General features: G+C 38.3%; 1 long non-coding RNA gene across 1 annotated transcript; it reads left to right on the forward strand.

Moving 5' to 3' along the window:
- Positions 1-2,549: 2,549 nt before the first annotated feature.
- On the forward strand, positions 2,550-4,289 carry LOC143496551 (uncharacterized). The gene is made up of 3 exons (XR_013125637.1): positions 2,550-3,626; positions 3,730-3,897; positions 4,065-4,289. It is a non-coding gene; the product is annotated as an uncharacterized LOC143496551 (long non-coding RNA).
- Positions 4,290-13,181: the final 8,892 nt, after the last annotated feature.

Here is a 13,181-nt window from a genome sequence, read left to right on the forward strand (position 1 = left end):
CCCATCGAATGTCCTACTTAGGTATTTTCATGTCAGTGTACAACGTACACCTATAATTTTTCGTTGTCAGCATTTTTTTCTCTTGAATTCACAATGAGGACTGTCCATTTATTTTGCCAATTTACTTTTTTGTCAACAATTATTAAATATTTTTGTGAATATCCTCGGAAAGACCTGAGAAATATCACTACTGCTTTGTTTCTAATACGTGGAGGTTCCAAATGTCTGCTAATCAGTTTGTTTTATCCTTGCCAGTAAATAACTGTGCTCTCTTTTATCATTCCATCCTAAATGGTTTTAGTTGACTGACCTTGAAAATAGCACTTCGACGTTCGTTCAGTTGGGCTATTTTACATTTTGAATCAATTTTATTAAATACAAGTAAATAACCATGAAATGGTAATGACGCTTGCACTCATCGCAGTCATTTCTGCGATACTCAGTTAAACGTGCAATTGAGGAGAAGTGGGACACGATACCTGTTTCTGATAAAGGGGACATACCCAAAGAGCTTCAACAAATCACAGAGGCAAAATCTCAGAAGTCCCTCCAAGTTTCAAATAAAAGGTCAGTAAAGTTCAAACATATGTTAGTCCAAACATGCTTCCAGCATTAATACTGTAGATTTTATGGTCTATATCGGTTCTAGACTGCGTTAACATCGTATTTGGACTGCGCAGACAGATTACATGGAGAAACCTGTGCACTTCACCTGTTCCAAATGCTCAATTCGGATAACCTCATATTAAGGCTCTAACGTTGGAGGATCCGTGGCTCCGTCCGAAATGCCGTGCAGTAGGCATTAGATTTCAATGCATTACGTTCTGCTCAAATCTTAAAGCAGTGCGTTCTTTCAGTAGGCGACTGGGCAGTTTTCATAACCTCGAACATACTACGTCCGTCATTTACCTATATCATATGATATGGCATATAACGTTATACCACCACAGTTTAAGGACCGCTATTAATTAAAAGCGCCATTCCATATTTGTGTTTTATATAGTTATATTGATTTAGAATCAGCATCAAGACGTCGTCTAGGACTAACAGAGTTACAATAACCATTAACCTCGATTTAGCCTTATTAATAATCCCAAAGCTAGATATATTTATATTTGCAAGGGTTATAATTTTCAAGGGGATAATTTGGCATTTCACTAGCATCACTAAAGTGAGGTGAATCCCCAACTTTGTTATATCAGTTAGACAATTAGGCAACCAAGATTTATAATAAACTAAAATAGAATTAACGTAAAATAATTTGACATACAAACCACTTCTAAACCAAATAAAGTTGGTCAAATCTTTAAAATCAAATCTTTAAATCACAGAAAGTAAAAGTGTCTAAAATTGATGTAAGTGTCATCACCATTGTAGTTTTTATTTTGTGGTTGTACAGGGTGTCCGCCGGGTCTTAAAAAGTACTATAAGTTGATAAATCAATATTGGAAAAATGAAGGCCCTTAAAAAGTATTTAAAAGCCTTAATCGCGATTTTGGAGTAGGGCCTACTGGATTTTCGTTGATATTTTAGCTTTGCAACAAAAAGTATGCAACTATTAAAAATAAGATGTCCCTTTTTTACATCCGGTTTATGTAAAAACTTTTGGGAATCATTTTCACTATCAGTTCGTTTTTAAATTCTCTATTAAGGCTTTATTTTATTATTTTATTTTTCATACAGAAAATAATTCTGGAAATATAATGTGTCGTTTTGCAAATATAACACACGGCAAAGTGAAGGAAAAAAACAATAAAATCCAGTCAGCTCGCGCTCTCCAAATACTTGATTAAAAAAACAAAAATGCTTTGGACGGAACGTACACGTACCATAAGGCCCGTTAGGCTTTTTAAAGGTAAAAATGAGTGGACTAAAGAAAAGAAAGTGGGAACTGAGTGCCGAGTGCTTAAAAAGTGTGTTGAGTGGACAACAAAATATTTTTCTCACTGAGCTTTGATCAACGGCTGTATGTGTGATATAACGGTTGCAGTTTTCAAAGAGTACGAAATCAGCCGTCACTTTGCTACGATGCATGCAGACCATGCTAGCAAGCAGTCAACAGAAGGACGAACGGCTACTGCTCAGAGGTTGGCAGTTTCTCTACTGTGTTATGAAAAAAAAACATATGGAAAGTTTGGAGGAGCAATGTACGCATTTACGCACAGCAGGGGTACAGTAGCTTCATTAACTCACCGTACATCGCTCTCAATTTAAAGAGCCCTTTCTAGTTTCTGCTGCTGGCAGGATATTTAATGCAGTCTGTCTCTCAGGACAATCCGTCCATGTTTTTGCGAGGTTTAAAACAATTAGAAATTATTGAGCTTACACTGTAAAAAAAAAAATCCAAATTTTATGTAAAATAACTGTAAATATTTAATGTATTTTAACATTTTTTCCAATTGTATGCAAAACTTTGTAAAATTACAGACATTTGTAATTTGACAAAATGTCTTTTATTTTAAGTATTATGACAATAATTACAAGTTACATGCTTTTCTCGTTTTTTTACGGAAATAATACAGTATTATTTATACGGTATTTTTCTGCTTTCTTAAATTATATACAGATTCATGTATAATTACAGCAATTATCTGCAATTAAACATTCGGTTGATTATATAAAGGTTTATGTCTGTAAGAACTAAAAAGTTTTTTTCTCTGTCATTTTAATCAAAATCTTATGTCTTTTGGCACTGCTGGTTTAAACATGATTTTCAATGTCAGAAATGAATGTGGCTTACATGTATCAATACTCGTATTTTGATTGTTAGGCGTCCTCGTAATTCAGAGGATCCATTGATGTTCAGGAGAAAAATGAACAAAATATATAGGTTCGGACATATTAATTTGCCACAGAACGTGATGGTAATTGAAAATAATTTCTGCAGTTGAAAATGCTCATTTTTATGATGCCTACAGAATGAAGAGTGACTTCCTAATGTCAGTTCAGACATTAGATTTTTACATTGGCATATCTAAAGTATGTAACTGTAGTAATGGCTGTAGGAGATTTCTGTTGATTGTTCCATCTCTATTGATGTCTGTTCTCATTTTAGTTCTTGTGCAGTCAATGGCAATAGAAAATGGCAGTTTGTTTGGGCGCTGGACTTTTAAAAGAAACATTTCTAAACACTGGGTCTATACTTGAACATAACCAAGGAAATAACCTGTAACACACTGAGAGACAGATGAACTGATATACTGGTAGACGTACATTGTAATGGAACAGGCTTTTAAACTTAAAAATGTGTGTGCCTATAGTTACACACTGGAATAAAAACACAAGTTGAACAACCACTTAAATATAAATGTTATCTCTAGGCTAGGGGCATAAACGTGATTTGAGCTCAACGTATTGCTTTTAACCATAATTGGTTAATCTGACTGTCATTCAGGAAACTGGCCAATGACAACTGTTCGCGCCTCTCAGGTCATGTTTGAACATTTCAGTGAGTGTGCTGACGGTCAGCCTACGAGCTGTGGTGGCTAGCTAGCTACCTGGATTATTTTACATCTACCTGCCAAATTATTATTTTGAGCGGATTATCGTTGGATGATTCAACAAAATAAGATGGAAACGGGGCACAGAGGAAGAAAATTTAAGTGAAGCATTATTGGTGACATCAGGTAAGAAAACGTCCTTACTTTATGTAAGCCAACGTTAGCTAGTTAACTAGCTAGTTAGCCCAGTTTAAAAACACATTTCACGTGAATGTTTCATTTGATAAAGATCGCAACACAGCCCAGAGCAGGAGCGCAACACAGCCCAGAGCAGGAGCGCAACACAGCCCAGAGCAGGAGCATAACACAACTCAGAGCAGGAGCATCACAGCCTAGCTCACAGTACAAATCAATCCGGCCATTATGCACTGAAGAAAGAAAGGGTGAAGGAGACCAGGTATGGTTTGTGTAAAAAATTAAAACACCATTATTGTGATCATTGTGAAGATTTTGTCCATTACATTTTAACCCTTAGGGAATAAATATGCTTTTCTCATATGTTAAATATGTAAAGCAAAAAAATTATATGCACCAAGTTTGGCCTACATTTTGTTTACTGTACAGAGCTAGAGCGCAACACAGCCCAGAGCAGGAGCGCAACACAGCCCAGAGCAGGAGCGCAACACAGCCCAGAGCAGGAGCGCAACACAGCCCAGTGCAGGAGCACCACACAGCCCAGAGCAGGAGCGCAACACAGCCCAGAGAAGGAGCGCAACACAGCCCAGAGCAGGAGCATCACAGCCCAGAGCAGGAGCATCACAGCCTAGCTCACAGTAGCCTACAAATCAATCTGGCCATTATGTTGAGGTGAGTGACTCTCCCTGCTGCACCACTACACTGGATCTTCAGGATCTGCCACCTCCTGAATCCCTCTTCACTGTTTATGTGTTTTCCAAGATTAAGTGCTATCATTGTCATGATTCAACATAACACAGAAGTGTGATCCCTTTTTGAAATGGCTTTGCTATATATTTGTACTATAATATTTGTAATGTTATTGGCACAAAATTAACAGCAGCTAACTTTGGATTTTGTCTGCAACTTTTTAACAGGCAGACTTCAGCTTTTCACTTCTGAGAGGCCAATGACCAGATCCTGCAGATTTCTTCTCTGCAACATACGGAGAATACAACCCTTTCTTTCACAGGGAGCTACCCAGGTGCTTTTACAGTCTCTCATCATCTCAAAGCTGGACTACTGCAACTGCTTACTTACGGATCTTTCTCTATGGGTCATCAGACCTCTACAAACTGATCCAGAATGCAGCAGCATGACTGGTCTTCAATCTCCCCAAGTTCACATATCACTCCAGTGCTGCATTCTCTTTACTGCCTTCCAGTAGCTGCATACATCAGATCTAAAACCTCGATGCTTGCTTGCAAAGCCAAAAATGGACCAACCCCTCCCTACATGATGGCCATGGTCAAAGCCCCATCCAAACCTTGAGTACTTTGAACCTCAAGTACGGCTTGGCTTAAAACGCCATGCTTAAAGTCTCACGGAAAACAAACTTCAAGACCTGTCCTGGCTCCGAGATAGTGGAATGAGCTTCCATTGACTGTCCAGACTGCAGAGTCCTTAGCAGTCTTCAAATGACTGAAGACTCATCTGTAGAACAGACTAAATCTCTAGCACTTGTCATAGTTGTTTCCGTTGTATGATATAGTACCTATGTGAGTTTGCATTTCTTGTAGGTATCCATTTTAATTTCTGTAGTTTAGCAATATTCAGCCTATGTTTTTGTGTACTTCTAGGTATTTGCATTGATTTCTGTAGTTTAGTAGTATTCTGGTTCGAGGGTATCTTGAATTCTGACCTATCTATGTACTATTTAGAATTAATTCTGTGAACAGATGGCAAAGCACTTCGTAAGGCGCTCTGGATAAGAGTGTCTGCTAAATGCCCTACATGTAAATGAGAGGGAGTGTATCTTTCATGTCACATCAGTGTTATGTGTTTGTAGTTGTGTTCAGGCTACTGATATTGGTGATGGAGAAAGACACTGAGTACAGTCCTGGGGATTTAAATGATTAAAAGTGATGATAGAGGACATTGAGGTGCTCAACATTGGTATAATATACTTTTTCATTTGTATAAAATAACTTTGCAGTTTGCATTCCACATTTGAGTTTGTCCTGGAAGTCACGATGAATATGGACAGGAAAAATCTGTAAAATTACGGTACTTCTCAGCAGAACTTTTTGTGCTGTCACTTTATTGAAAGTGCTTAATTGTACTAATTCAGGGAAAAGTTGTAAAATAAAGGTATTTCTCTGCAAAACTATTAGTGCTGTCACTTTATTGAAAGTGCTTAATTGTAATAATTTAGGGAAAAGTTGTAAAATAAAGGTATTTCTCTGCAAAACTTTTAGTACTGTCACTTTATTGAAAGTGCTTAATTGTAATAAATCAGGGAAAAGTTGTAAAATAACGATATTTCTCTGCAAAAATATTACTGCTGTCACTTTGCTAAATCTAAAAGTGCTAAATCATAAGAATCCAGGAAAAATCTGCAGAATGTTTAATGAATTTTTCTGTAAATTTATTGTTTTTCCACTTAATTTAAATCAGGGTTTTTTACTTTAAAATTAAAGTTTTTGTTTGGCAGCCGCTGCTGCCAGTCATTTACCGTTTTTTAACACTTTTGCAGGTTAGTACGCCTAAAAAATCAGATTGTGTATTATAAGGACATCAGAATCAAATTAACATGTGCATTAAAATATTTTAGTGAATTATCCACCTCTTAATAAGCAGATTTAGGGAACTAAATGTATGCTAAGGCAACGTGAATACGGTTAGCGAGATTTCACATTAACCACTGACAGCCTATTAATTGTAAATTCCACTCTTAATGCCATTTCACCTAAACGCGATGTTTTTGCGGGGCAGCTAAGTATTGGTTAAATATAACATTTGAGTGTGATTGTAGAGTGTGTTGGGTCGAGGAGCTGAAATGAGGATATCCATTTTGGAGTACCAGCTAACGGTAAGCTAACGCACAATAAGTAGGAGAGCCATTCTTGTGATACATCACTGCTGATATTGATTAGAATGCATATTTAAGACTTCTAAATAGTACACAACAGTGTAATTTATAGATCAAGTGTGTAGATTTTGTTATTCTGTTGACTATTATCTGTATTATGCTCAGCAGACTTTGGATTGATGGCAAAGGGAGAGGGAAGGTCATCAAGAGAGATTGAAAACACAAGGTAAGTTGAAACTAGGGTGGCACTTTTGATCAATGAATCTTACAAGACTAAAGAGGAATACAACATACTAAAATGTTATAGTACAGTATGATATATGTAATCATATGTAACCATACTAGACTTGTATTCTATTATTGTATTATTTATGTTGTATTTAATTTATCTTGTTGGTGTATATTAGTTGCCTGCTGTGGGATAATTGGGTGCTGACCATGATGAGATTGAAAACACAACAAGGTAAGTTTCAAATAGCAATAAGAAATCAATGTTTATTACACTGCCGTATGTTGGCTGTAGGAGTGTAGGAGTAGTGATGTTGGCTGGGGGGGCTGGAGCACTTGTAGGAGCAATGATTAGTCCAAATGTTTCTGTTGGAGTGACTAATGGGCTTGATGGCACATTTGGAGCTGTTTAGGGGTTGCCGGATTTTGAAGCTTGGCTCTTGGAGTTGTTTTTCAACTTTCTGGATTGGCTCTTGCTTCCAAAATGACCATCTTTTAACTGTTTCTTCTTTCTGTCATTTGGTATTGTTGCCGCCTCAATTCTCAACCTTAGCCGTATGAATCTTTTCATGATTTTGTCTTGTACTCCACAGCAAGCTGGAAGCTTACTGTAAAGTGAGCTTCCTGCTTTCCTCCTACTTCCTGCTTTCCTCCTGTACAGACGCTTTTCTGCCAGCTCTGCCTGTCCTTTACTGTTTTTTCATTTATTGGAGTTATAACTACAAGTTAAGTTATTTTTACAAGTTAAAAGGATCCATTACTCATTACTTCACTTGGTAAGCTTTTTTACATTTATCTGTAAAGGATAATTTAGCATTTTTGATACTCCGACAGTCCGACACTGCGAGTGAACTGTTTTTGTGCCTCAACCTTGTGAGTTAGTGGTTTTAGTGCACCGTTCTATCAGTAACTGATACTTTCCCAGCTGTGAAATACCTGCCAGAACTTCTTGGGTGTTAATTTTGCACTTGATTTTTAACTTGGATATTTGAGCCTTGTGTGCCCAGTTCTCTTGATATTGCCTCGATTATGGCTCATGCTTCCACATCATCTATTTGCTCTGAGTGTATCAAACTGTCTCAGAGGGTGGCGGAACTTCAGGAAAGAATCCATACCTTACATTCTATAAGGGAGGATGAGGAATATCTGGACTCGATTCTTGCCACACAAGCTGCTGATAAAACCGTCCCTGTAACTGGCAAAGAAAGAGACGTTTCTCTGCATTGTCGCAACACTACAGTCTGCAGTCTTGTAGGAACTCACTTACTTCTCCTGCACACTCAGTGACTCAGGTCTGACACACTAGAACCCATGCTCCTAGTAAGTGCTACATTCCAGTTATTTTAAATAGCCGGTGGCATGGCTCTCAGAATCGAAATAAAAATGTAATCAGAAGAAAACACAAGGGCACAAAACATTGTAACAAACAAAATTTGATCCCAGTGAAATCCACAAGTGATGTAAGTGATGCCGATCAAACACATCAAGTCTTCAAAGTCTCCTTACTAAACGACCTCTCACTCACAAACAAGACTTTTATAATAGCTAAATTAATTGAAGATTATTGTCTGGACTTTCTTTTTCTAACAGAGACTTGGCTTGATAGCAATGGAGCAATAGTGCTAAATGAAGCTTCGCCTCCTGACTTTAACTATTTTAATGTCTCTAGAGTAAATAAGAGAGGTGGTGGTGTTGCATGTTTTTACCATAAAGCATTCCGCTGTAAGCAGATCTCATTAGGGGAACATCCTACGTTTGAATATCTGGCAGTACAACTCAACAGTACTTATTCAGTTCTTTTGATTGTTATCTATCATCCTCCCAGACTACATGCAGACTTTCTTGAAGATTTTGAAGAAATGCTTGAAACCATGTCACTTTTCAATCTGGTTTCAGAGCTCTCCACAGCACTGAAACAGCCCTAGTTAAGGTAGTAAATGACTTGAGATTGAATAAGGATGCAGGCAAACTCTCAGTCCTTTTTCTGCTGGATTTAAGCGCCGCTTTTGACACGGTTGATCATGAAATTCTTCTTGATCGACTACAGAGTTGGGTAGGCCTTAGTGGCTTAGTCTTAGACTGGTTTAGATCGTACCTAACTGGGCGTGATTACTATGTAGCATTAGGTACCTCTTCCTCCACACGTCAAAAAATAACTTGTGGCGTCCCCCAAGGATCAATTCTTGGGCCGTTACTATTCAACCTATATATGCTTCCGCTACCATATATCATTAATAAACATGGTATTAGTTATCATCAATATGCAGATGACACTCAACTTTACATTTCTCTAGAACCTAAGGCCCTAAAATCAATTTGCTCACTGTTTGACTGCATAGATGATATACAGACATCGATGTCTGACAATTTTCTGCAATTAAATAAACAGAAGACAGAGGTTCTTGTTCTTGGCAGTGATTCACAAAGGAATGATGTCCAGACCTATTTAAATAAAATGAATCTGAATGCCAGACAATGTGTTAAGAACCTGGGTGTCACCTTTGATAATGAGCTCAGCTTCAAATCACACATCATGACTACATGCAAGACAGCTTATTTTCACCTTCGAAACATTGCTAAGATCCGGGATATGCTCACTCCTGCTGACAGTGAAAAACTTGTCCATGCATTTATCACATCAAGGCTAGATTATTGTAACGCTGTTCTATCTGCTCTTCCAAAGAGCTCTATTTCGCACCTACAGCGAGTTCAGAACGCGGCTGCAAGGGTTCTGACCCGCAGGAGAAAGAGAGATCATATTACACCTGCACTCCACTCACTGCACTGGTTACCTGTCAGCTTTAGGATAGATTTTAAGGTTCTAGTCATGGTTTTTAAATGTCTTCATGGTCTTGCCCCTCTTTACCTCAGTGAAATGATGGTTAGATATGTTCCAGTCAGGTCTCTGAGGTCTTCAAACAGTAAATCTACTGGTGATTCCTAGATGCCGATTAAAGATTGGCGAGGGTGCTTTTAGCCACTATGGCCCAAAGCTCTGGAATTCTCTTCCTGAAGAGCTCAGATGCATTTCATCCCTGAATAGTTTCAAGAACAGTCTCAAAACTTTCCTGTTTAGATCTGCTTTTAGTTAAGAAATTCTAGTCTATTATTTTATAATTTGTCACTTTATTTAATTATTTCTTTTTATCTTTAATTTTAATATTTTATTTTTATCTTCTTATATTTACTTATCTTAATTAGTTTTATTTACTTTACTTTTTTATTATATTGTTTACTTTACTTTTTTACATTTTATGTTATTTTACTTTAATTTCTTTAACATTTTCTTTTTGTCTTCTTTTTATGTTTATTTTATTTATACTGTAAAGCACTTTGAGTTGCATGTATGTATGAAAGGTGCTATATAAATAAAGATTATTATTATTATTATTATTATTATAAAGTGCCTGAGCTTGTTTCTCCAAGACCCCTCACTGCATCAGGGAGTTCCATGAGGCAGGAACCAGTCTTGGTCCTAAATAGTTCCTCAATTTGGTGAATGAAATCATATGCGTCTTGGGAAGGATGACAAAGAGCACCTGCCTTGCTCTTTTAAGTTCAATAAGATGCTGTTTTCTCCAGCAGGACTGTCATCACTGTGCTGTGCTGCAATTTTGCATTTTTCACAGATGCTGGCAAACCTAATGACCTTGTGGACGATGTAGCCAGCAAGATGGAAGAGAATGCATTTCCCGCTCTTTGTGAGGTCAGGTGCAGCTCTGTTGACCGCCATTAGCTGTTCCACTCTGACTGATGGTATGACATTTTGCTCCACTGTGTCCAAGAAGTCTGCCAAAAAGCTACTGTTGTCTTCCAGGTAGCTCCCAAACCTGATGGCTGTGAGGAACTGTCCCACAGATATGATCCTCAGTGCACGATGGAATTCCACTGGAGTTGGGACAGGATTTTTAGACCTCACACAGCTGAAGGTATTTTCAAGGCAGTCTTGTGTGAATCTTGATGTTAACACAAACCTGTGTCCTCTAGTCAGCATCTCTTCTCGTATGGCTAAAATTGATGTTGTTGCCATTATCACCCCAGTCTGAACAGGCTTCCAGTGTCCCTTCTGACCAATCTTCATCCCACGGAACAGATGGACAATGTCCTGGAGGAAGGTGATGGCCTTTTGCTACTCCTCCATCTTCAGTCTGCTCAAGGCCCTAATTGGATGACGAGATGACATTAGATTGAACCAATGATCAACTTGCTCCAGGAGCCACGCTGTAGTTGTGTAGGACAGAGGGCGTTTTTCTTGCTGCACCATGTGTTTCAGCCCAGCACTTGTTGCCTTACTGAATACATTTAGAGCAGGACCAACCTTCATCTTGTCAAAGTGACTTGGCTCGATGGCTGCAGCTGACGGATGTGGAGCTATTTTTAATGCCATCCCTTCCTGAAAGGCCACTAGGTCTTTAATAGGGACCACTGAAACCTCATTAGAGAGGAGGTTCTCTTTGTTTACAATGTCCTCAGGAATTTTGAACACATGTCCACGGACAAGGGCACTTTTCAAGCTCTTTACCAGATGTGGGACATCAGCAGGGCCGGCCCTTCCATTAGGCGACATAGGCAAATGCTAGGGGCGCCGGCTGTCCAGGGAGACGCTCACGTGCATGTGGTTTTTATTTTTATTTTTAACAAATGAACAATTAATAAATGTGAAAACAAGCAAAGTCCACATAATCATAATTTCATTGTTTAATAATATTAGTCAAATTAATAATTCTTATAATAACAACACACGACACCTATCACCCGCACGCCAACCCGCCCTCCCCCGCGCGCTCTGCGCACCTCGTTACTGTTTCTCTATACACCACAGAATGAGTGACATCTCCCTGTAAAGACCTCAAAAAGGCAGAAAAACAGGTAATATAATGGTAATATGTGGTGAATTAACACTATACCATTGGCGAATCGTCAGGGACTTCAACGCCTTCTCTGAAGGTTAATTGATCTTAAAAAGGATGCTTTATCTATTATATGTAATATATGTTAATAACACTTCATCAATAATTTGTATTTTTCCTATAAATCGGCTTTCAAATCCACTTTTCGTACTTGTGCTGGAAAAAAACCTCAGCAGTGAAATAAAAAATCTACCAATCAGAATATTTCACACCGTTGTTTCTAGGTAAAAGAGAGAAAGGCCCTTTTACATTGAGAGCTTTTATTATAGATTGGCAGTTTTATCAACCAATCATATTATCGAATTAAAATCGTGGGGGCGTGCTCCAATGGTCTCCTTTTTATTTGAAACAAATCCAAAATGTTGCCAATCTGTAGCTGTTGTGTTTTTCTTTGAAACCAGCTTGCTTGACTCACAACACTCAATCGTCATTGTGGCTTTTTCCCCTCTGTATGATCTTAGTGAAAAGAGTCATCATACTGCCCAATCCTAGGAGGTGCTATGATTAGCTTAGCTTAAAATAAATACATACTAACCCTCTGTTCATTGCGAATGCACTTTTGAAATAATAATGTTGCAGTAGGCAAATTGCCCTGATTTGCACTGGTGGTAGTTTTTTTATTTTTATTTTAAATTTATTATTAATATTTAAAAGTTGTTCTCTGCACTACGTTATGTAAAATAGTTTTAAAATATTTTTTGTGCAACACCTTTATATTTATTGCTTGTTATATGGTAATATTTAAGTCATTCGCTTTTTATTTGTTTCTTTAATAGTGACACAATCAACACAATGATTGATGATGCAGGGGGCACCAACCAAAATCTCGCCTAGGGCACCACATTGGTCAGGGCCGGCTCTGGACATCAGGCATGAAATAAAGTTGTCTGTCTGGTGTTGATGGATGTGGCCCAGATGTTTTATTGAGGTTGACCCCAAAGGATCTCCACATGGCCTGCTTAGGGCTGCCCATGTCAGTGGTGACGTTGAACACATGTAGCCCTATGGATGCTGCCCTTTGTATTAATTCAATAATTATTGGCCTGTACTGTGCTCTGTTGGTAGTATTGCCAGTGAAATGATATGCCACTACTTGATATGCCACTACTTGCTTCCACCATGTTTGTGCTTCCAGCCAGCATAAAGACACAAGCATGTGTTGCTACTCCTGTGTGACCTGGCAAAGTCACATCACCGTAGAGTTTGCCGGTAAGCATATGCAACTCCACACTTGGTGTGATTGCCATTTCATCCAAGGTCAACAGACATTCCCGTTCAATCTCTGTCAACCCATCTACCTTCAGTTTAAGGAAATCAAACACCTCTGTCAGCACACCAGGCTCAAATCTAACGCATTGCATCCTTCTCTGTAGGGTTCTTATTCCTGGCAGGGGAAATTGCAGTTCCTGCAGGGTCTTGTAACCTGTCCCACCAGCAGTAAAGCCAATTTTCAACGCCTTCTTAATTGTCTCATTGCTCCATTTCATCCCTTTTGTGGTTAGTCTGCCTAATGCTTTCATTTGATCTTTTGAAAACGTTTTCTTAAGTTTTGTGTCC

This window comes from Brachyhypopomus gauderio, unplaced genomic scaffold, assembly GCF_052324685.1.
Source record: "Brachyhypopomus gauderio isolate BG-103 unplaced genomic scaffold, BGAUD_0.2 sc96, whole genome shotgun sequence".
In the NCBI taxonomy this organism is placed as follows: Eukaryota; Metazoa; Chordata; class Actinopteri; order Gymnotiformes; family Hypopomidae; genus Brachyhypopomus; species Brachyhypopomus gauderio.